Here is an 8,946-nt window from a genome sequence, read left to right as displayed (position 1 = left end):
GAGGCCAAGCCTGCGGTGTCAGTCTCTGCTCTGAGTAGGTGAGGGGTGCTTGAATACCTCCTGATTTGCCAGCAGTGCATGTGGGCAGCAGCTGGCAATTGGGAGCGACGACGGCTGTCCAACTTATCTTGTTTCACAAAATCCTGAAGCGTGCAGATGTCAAGGTTCTGATTTCAGGTATTTTAGTTTTTCCTACGTGAACATGGTGTTATTCCTACATGAACACTTGGAAATTTTGGCTAAAGCTAGGCTTTTATCACTTAGCCTTCGATACACTGGCACTAGTTTCATGGGTACATATTTGCAGAAACTGGTCTGTGCAAATGACAATGTCCAAACTAGATCATTGAGTAGAGTGGAAAAGCAACATGGATGGACACCTCTCAGAGCTAGTTATCCACTTCAGAGATATAGGAAATAATTGACAAAAAATGTTGTATGACCTCTTCAGAAGGTCTTTCCCTCATTTAATGAGGGAGGAACAAAAGCAATTATAATTAATTATGCTAATTATTGCAACTCGTTAGTGAACTTGTTGCTCTGACGTATTATTTCCTAAGCAGTAAACTGATCCTGCCTGCAGTGTACGAACTCTTATAGTTTATTTCCCCTGTGTCTCTCTGTCACCAGTAGTGAATTGATATGCATTTTCACTCTTGCAGAGGTAAAAGTTTGCCTGACAGTCTTCTGTGCCCTGGTAGAGAGACGCAGAACCTTTCCTTGTTTCTCCTGTTGTAAGGGTTTGCGTGTTAGTGTGGACAAAGTCTTTGTGAATTGGGTAGGAATTTCTGAGAGCATTAATTCTAAATGCATCTGTGTAGTACAACCCACATAATAGATCCCCTGGAGAGGTTTGTATTTCTGTTAGCCTGAGCAAATTAGGTTAAGAACAAAAATACGCACTGATTTTCATTTTTAGAGGGAGTAGGGCAGTACAGGAGAACCATAAGAATAGCTTGAAGGCTGTATGTTTAGTTCTATTTCTGATATTTCAGCCTGACTGTAAAAAGAGCACTTAGTCATTGTTGGTTTTCCTTTTTAAAACAAAACAAAACCAGCTAACAATGACAAGCTTCAAAACCCTAATTCCTCATGCTTTAGAGTTTTAGGAATTCACTGGTCTTATAAAAAATATTGTGCTGTTTTGTGGAGGGATATTTTTTCTTTTTGCATAGGAAAAAGGAGGACACAACGCATGACTCTTGACTGTGCTGCAATGCCTCCAGTAGTTCAGCTTGGCAAGATAACAAACCAGATCAGAACTTAGATGGCAATTAATGCTTTTGAGAAAAAAAAATTTAAATGTCATGCTGATTAATCGATCTTTTAATTAAGCAAACAAAAAAAGCCCAACAAAACTTTTCTCAACAAAACAAGTATTGCAGATCAGGTACTCATGTTCAGGTCTGTCCCTTAATGATGTGAGTGTACTAAATGGCAGATGGGAATGCTGATGATTCACTGAATATATTTATGTATATATTAAACACTACCTCACCAGAAAACAGCTTACCAAGAGGGTTATGGAATTTAAAATTTGTTTTCAGTGGAGCCCGTTCTGTAGTACAAATACAGTGAGCTCCTCCTGTGAAAAGACAGATGGGAGAGCCCTCTGTGATGCCCTGCTTAATCACCTCAAATGTGCCTTTCTGCATCCCTTGGGCTTTGTGCTTTCTGGGCACTGCCCTTACAGTCATGGCTAATAACAGTGTTTACACAGGCTGTCCTGATTTCAGACATCTACTGCCAAGTCAGCCACTGTTTACCTGTGATGTAGTTTTTCTGATTCATGAGTTCTCACCTATGTCTGACCACTTACCTCCTGCAGGCAGAGATGAAAATGTTCTTTGCTATGAAAAACTGCTGGGAGATTGACATCCTCTTCCTGCTGTAAATCTTTGACCACTTCCAGCAGGTCCAAGGCAGCCCAGGGAGAAGTTGGCATTGACCACCTCATATATTCTGCTATGCAGTCTGAATAAATTTGAAAAATGCAACTTTTAATCTCTTGAGCTTTTACTTTCAGCTGCTTCTCTACAATCATGATAGCCATAAATCATGTTTAACATAATCTCATTCCTCATTTTTATTTTTAGTGCTTGACTCCAGGAAGTGTGGCTTAAAAAAAATAAATTAAAGAACCAAATGTTCAGTAAAATATGTCCTTCCAAAAAAATTTGTCCTTTCAATAATATTGTTAGACAATTCAATTAGCTTTGATTTGGACTTTAAATACCCAGTCTTGGTAGACTGTGCCTGACATATTTGGCCATTCAAGGAGTAAAGGAACAGCAGCATGGGAACTCAACAGAAGATTTACAAGCCAAGTGTCCACTTAACCTGTGGGTGGGAGTTGGGCAGCACTTGTGTGACTTGCAAGTTGACAAAAGTTAATGGCAAGTTAGTGATTTAAAAATGTATCACTGTAATTATCACTTGTTTTATTTTCTCATCTCCACCCTTTGGAAGCTGGAAAAAAAAATCAGCATCCTCTAATTGTGCTCACAGAAATTATTACAACTAATAAAGTTTCTTATTTAGTAAACTACAGTATAGCAATATTGAGATAAATGGGAATAAAAACATAATTGATTTTGTCTTCTACCTTTACTTCAGGAAAGACTCTGAGAAGTGTTCTAAAGAAGCTGTGGAGCCTGGGTTAGTCATAGGAGTTTACCTGTTTGAGCAGTGATTCATTCGTACCTGCTCTTAGTTCCAGTTGTGCTGTTGGTAATGAAAAATTGACGGCTGAAATTACAGGAGAGAGGTAGAAAGGACTTGGTCCAGCAAGAGAGCAGCAGTGCTGCCTGAGACATAATTTATTCACTAGTGATTTGGTTACTCAACAGTCTACATGGATTCATAAGCCATTCACAGGAATCAGATTTCTAAACAGAATGTGGACAAAAGTTTCCTTTAACGTAGGACAAATGCCCTTAAGGCTGTACTAGGGTTGACACAGAGCACAGGATCTCTGCCATGGTTCTGTATTGGACTTCTGGTACATAATTCATGCTCAGCAGAGGCAGTTGAGACCATGACTCATTTGTGCCTCTCTAAAATATTAAACTTTCAGACCACTTCAATTCCAAGCCTGGCAAGATACACAACCTGATACAGTAAAATATTTATCTGTGTTATCCAGACAATGGCAAAAGAATCCAGTAATTGCAAAGGATGCTACTTGTGATTAATGTCATTATTTCACTATTTTCTTTCATTATTTTGACAACCTAGGAATAGAAGGGACTGCAGTTGTGTGGGCATTCTGCTTACGAAAGTATGTTGGAGATGCATGAAAGTGTTGTATCTTTTCTTCAAGAATTTAAGCCTTTAAAGTATCTGTGCGTGTATAAGCAACTGATACTCTGAAGGGGAATGAAAGATAAGAGAAACTGGACAAACTTATACTTCTGTAATAGCAAAGATTAAAGATGAATTCTAAAAGAGAATTTAAGAAGGGCCTTGAAGTATTTGAGTTTTGATGAGGGGTAAATATTAACCATGCATTTCATAAAAGCACTCAAATAACACATTGAGTAATGAAACTACTGATTAAAGACTAATCTAAATGTTCCTGATGATCAAGTCTAGTTTAACAGAATTTGTTCTTCTGAATTGCTAAAACTAGAACCTTGTCCCTAAGCATTCTTTTTAATCTAGCTGGTAGTAATAGCTGGAGTTTAAATGCTTCTGTGCTTGTTTGTGTGTTACTTTTATAATGGCCAATCCAATAGCATTGTATCACAGATTCAAAATTTGGTTTTCTTGCATTTACATAGGCAGCTCTGTTGAACTCTGTTTGCAGACAATGGATGTACTTAGGAGTGGACTTAGCCTGGAACTGAGTGCATGCAAATGGCTCTGTATGTGAAACTCTAGATTGCACTGAAAAATCTGAGTATTCCAGCTCATGTTTCCCTGCATAATGAACTCTCTGACCAGTATGATCAGATGATACAAAAAGTCATCTTTGGTGTATACACAATACCTAGGTTCAGATGAACTGTTTTTAATGAGTAATTCATATTGTTTATCCTGTATATTCATTTCTATCCTTTCATTATGCATTTGCATACATTGTGATGGCCTTTTGTAGAAACACGGCAGGATTTTTATAACAGTTCAACTGAAATTCAATGTGGACTAGATCAGCTTTAGAGGCTTGGTAGGATCTCAGCAACACAGCTCACAGGGTAAAGAGCTTTTGTGAACAAGGGTACAGAGAGTTTTTCTGTGGTACTCAACACTTTTTCTATTGGAACAGACTATTAATCCATTGTATTTTGTACGGTTATTTCATTTGTCATCTGTTTTTAAAGATGGTGACCAGAGACAGTGTGAGGTTTTGGCATCTGCTGATCTCTGAGCTACAGGATTGCAAGACTCAAGTTGCAAGTCAATGTTTTTATCTTTTTGTTTTGATCATAAAGTCAAGTAGTGGTGTTTTCCAAGGCCTCTGGCAAATACTGGTGAAGAATGACCACTTCTGGGTGTGTTGGCTACAGTAGTGATTTGCAAATCTTCCTGACTTCCTGCAAAATGGTCTAAGCTTCTTCAGAGTGTATTATGAGCAATCTTATGTGAACACTTTGTTACCTTTTTTTCCCTGCAACCTACTGCCTTCATTGTGCAAATTCACAAGTGGATTCTACTCAGTTGTGTCATCATTCAGCTGGTAACTTGCACCTTTTCATCCATATCCTTGAGACATAATCCATAGTTTCTAACAGGTTGTCCTGCACACCCAGTCCTTCCAAGTATACCTAGTGATTCTTTTTGTAGTTCACTTAAGTTATCTTTACAAAAGTTGTGATATTTTGGAGTTTATGTCAGAGAGAAGGAGGAGCAGAATGAACTCCGAAATCCTGTGGCTATGTGTGGTGGGGCAGCAGCAGGGATCACCCTCATTACAGTCACTGACAGCCTCTGCCTGACCAGTCTATGTTTGGGCTGCTCTCTTCCTTGCTCACATTTCACTGGGAAAATTTAGTGGCCAGGAGCAAGTGCTAAGGTGCTTTGGCAGCATAATGAAGAGCACAGATTCCTCACCTGGAATGTAAGCCTTTCTGGTATAGATTTGGACACGTGTAATTTATGTTTGCTTGCAGTCCTAGATACTGCTGCTGCTGTCCAGGAGAGTGGAGCCCAGGGTATGTTTTTGTGGACTCATCAAATGGCTGATGTTGGTTTGGGTTGGTTAGTTGGGAGTGTTGTTTGTTTGTTTGTTTTTTAATGTATACCACATCCTTAGGGAGGAGATGATCAGTATTTAAGGAATGTAACTACTCCTATACTACCTCCACTTGGAGACAGAAGTTACCACAATGAGTGTGTGTTGCAGGGAGTGGAATGTGCAATATAATTTACATGGTCCAAATTACTGGCCTCCACCCCAACTTGAGACAGCAAAAGCTGATGTGGAACTGGAAGGTGCCAAGCCTCTGCTCCCACTACTATCTCCCTTCAGGGAAAGAAAGAGTTTATCACTGGGCATGGTAGATACTCCTGCAGATGCTTGTGTCCAAGACCTTGCCCTGGCTAGGGTTGCTGTCTACTAGGTTGTCATCTGGTAATCTCAGGCACCAAAATAGTCTGGAATTAAAGTACCACCCCATGGTATTTCCTGTTTCTTCACCAATCAAGCTTGAGAATCCTTACTAACATGTTGTAACAAATCCAACATAATTTGATCTTCAACTGTTGGTAGATTTTATTTTTGTGTTCATCTCATCTTTAGTAGCTTTGCTTTAGTAAGGGTCTAACTCCAGTCATCACTGAGTATTAACAATGGAAAAGAGGATGCAAAGGTGGTTTTGGGAGGCAAGTTTCCCTGCGATATACAAGTACAGAAAAATAACATTGAATAGTAGGTTAAATACTTAAGCCTACACTCTGCTGTGTCTAGCTATTTTTCCAGCATATTATTGCTTTGATCCATACTTATAGCTTGCCAATCAAGACACATTTTATGACAAGATAACATTTTACATTCTGGCTATGGCTGGAACTTTCTGCTTCTCTGTAAATTTTTGGCCTAAAAGGTTTGAATTAATGTCTTCTCTTTAGACAGATGCTGCCATTTAGAAGTGTTATCTAAAAGACATGCTATTAATTCTTGACCTCAATTAAGTCAGTACAAAATTCTCACAGCTGAGTGTGATAAGCAGTTATGGTTCTATGATACTGAATTTGCTGTGAGGTATCATTTTATTCAGCATTAACACAAGGCACATCTTGCTTGATAATTTTTCAGAACCTCAGCACATCAGCCCGTTTCCTCTTCTCCCTCCTCCCCCTGCCCAAAATCTAATTATAGTGGCTTCCACTGCTGTCTCTCAGTCTTGACAATTATATGTAGAAGCAAGCAGAACGACCTGAGTTATACCACTAACCAGACTTTATTTATCAGTCTCAAAACTGCATTTAATAATGCTTTTTAACCCTCAAAGCTGGGGATGGATCCCTATCTGAACAACATGATGAGTGTCCTGGGATAAGTATGCTGCAGGTGCTGTGTCCTGATCAAGGAGGTCGTCAGACCAGGTCGTGCCTTCTGCCTCCTCCTGCTCTGAGCTCTTCTGGCTCCAGCTTCCATTTGAAACCTTGAGGCTGTAGACTGGAGAGGGGGAAGCTGGGACCTTACTGAAACTGTTCCGTTTGAGACAGCATGAGGCACTATGCATAAAACACTGGTGGGTTGATGAGCTACAGCTTGGGCCAAATGGGATCAACAAGGCAAGGGGGATGTATCCAGAGGAGCTCAGTGAAACTGGAACTACTGAGGGCACAGTATTTGTACAGGGAGAAAAAGGGGTAATAGTTTAGCAGATGTTTGAAAGGGGGTTTATTTTCCACTTGCATCTCTTACGTTTAATAAAGGGCATTTCTGTTGTGTTTTTACATGTTTTAATATTTTTTCTAAATACTTAGTAGATTAATAAATCTAAGCAAAAGTAGCACTACTGTTATATCTATAATTTCAAAACCTTAGTTTTGTTTCCTTCTGCCTTTTTGAAGTGAGACCTAGGCTAAGCAAATGAAACTATGTAATCCCCTGTGGTCTGGCTGGATTCATCCATGCCATTAGAACTGCTTTTCTTAGCCACAGTTAACAATGGTGTAATGGATTTTATAACATTTTATTAAGTTGAAATGCATCAATAGCACTAATGATAAACAATTGTGGTATTTTAGGAAGAACAATTCCAGCACTTACTGCACATGCCAACCTATGGAGTTTTTTGGGGAAAGCTTGACTCTGTGGTGTGAAAATATAGAGTATTTGTCCTTTACAAACATGTTTGTGCTGTGGCACAGACTTAAGGAAACTGATCTTGGATGTCTGTGGTAAGAAGTATATAACAGCATTACTTTCATATCTAGATTAAAGTTCCTCTTTGACCGATGATGACTTGGCTAGTGTAAATCAGGTTAAAGTGGCCTAGCTGGGAGTTGTGGGGAGGATGGGAAGGGGTTTTATTGTTGATGCCAATCACATGACATGGCAGTTGTAATACTGCCTCCTCCCTTCCTCTCCCTCTGATGCATATTGGGGCTGTCCCTGGTTTAGGATGATAAACTCCAACTGAGTTGGAGTTAATATGAAACTCCAACTGAGATGTATAAGGGCTTTCTGGAATCCAACCTTCTCCTACCTTGATTGAAAAAAAAAAGGCTTTGGGGTGACCTAATTGTGGCCTTCCAGCACCTGAAGGGAGTCTATGAGAAAGACTGAGACAGACTTTTTACAAGGGCATATAATGGTAGAACAAAGGGGAATGGCTTCAAACTGAAAGAGATATTAGGAAGAAATTTGTTACTGTAAGAGTGGTGAGACACTGGAACAGGTTGCTCAGATGGATGCCCCATCCCTGGAAGTGTTCAAGGCCAGGTTGGATGGGGCTTTGAGGAAGCTGGTCTAGTCGAAAGTTCCCTGACCAGGGCAGGGGAGTTGGAACTAAATGATCTTTAAGGTTCCTTCCAGTCCAAGCCATTCTGTGATCCTTGTCTCTGGAAAGAAAAAAAGAAAAAAAGAAGTAGGATACCTTTTAATGCATAACTGATAGTGTTATCTACCTTAATTAATGATTACTCATTAGCCAGTGCCAACAGTAGCTTTAACTGAACTTTTCCCAAAGGAATGATTAATTGCTGTCAACACTGGACATCAGTATTCTACATTCAGCAGGGACAGCAATAGTTTTTCAGCCAGGTAGTGAGACTGCAGAGGATGTGGGCAGCCTAAATGCAAATTATGGTGTAACTTCTCCTTTTGGATTTCCCAGCATTGCATTATTTCTTCAGTCAGCTTGAGCTTGTGCAAAAACTGCATAACCAACTTGCAACATGGATGTATTCGTGACCTTCTTTTGGTAATCAAGTTAAACATAGTCTTGAGGAAGCTCAGCAAAGAGTTGCAAAGCTGCACATGGCATCATAAGACAAGGAGGTTGCATGCTGTGCTAAACTGGGGGAGGGAAGATGAGTTTTTTAATAGACCTCTGTCTTGATCAAATTTCAATGATGGTATTTATTTTACAATATCTACTTCCTGGAAATGTACAGTGGACCTTGGATCAGACCTGAATAGTTTGCCCCCAGTTCTTCAGTCAGCTCAAAATGGATGGACCTTTGCACTTTGCACAGTGCTGTTTGAAGTCACTGGAATTCAGTGGATGGACAAATAGACTCCCCCACAAAAGCAGCTGTTTTTGTTACACTGGACTCTTTACTTTCTTTTTCAACTAGAAAAAACACCACTTTCCTGAAACATCAAAATTAATTTTAGATTGCAGTGATATAGAATTCAACAAACATAAGAAGGATAAAGTAGTCTGAATACCTCTTTAATTTTTTAACAAGCTGTTCACTAGGGATTTAAGTGTGAGAATCATCTTAATAACAGTGATAAGTATTTATTTAGGGTTTGATCTACAAACATTG

This window comes from Neopelma chrysocephalum, unplaced genomic scaffold (assembly GCF_003984885.1).
Source record: "Neopelma chrysocephalum unplaced genomic scaffold, ASM398488v2 Primary Assembly neopelma1_61b, whole genome shotgun sequence".
NCBI classification, from domain to species: domain Eukaryota; kingdom Metazoa; phylum Chordata; class Aves; order Passeriformes; family Pipridae; genus Neopelma; species Neopelma chrysocephalum.
The sequence above is the reverse complement of the archived record's forward strand: the minus strand, read 5'-3'. Positions refer to the sequence as shown.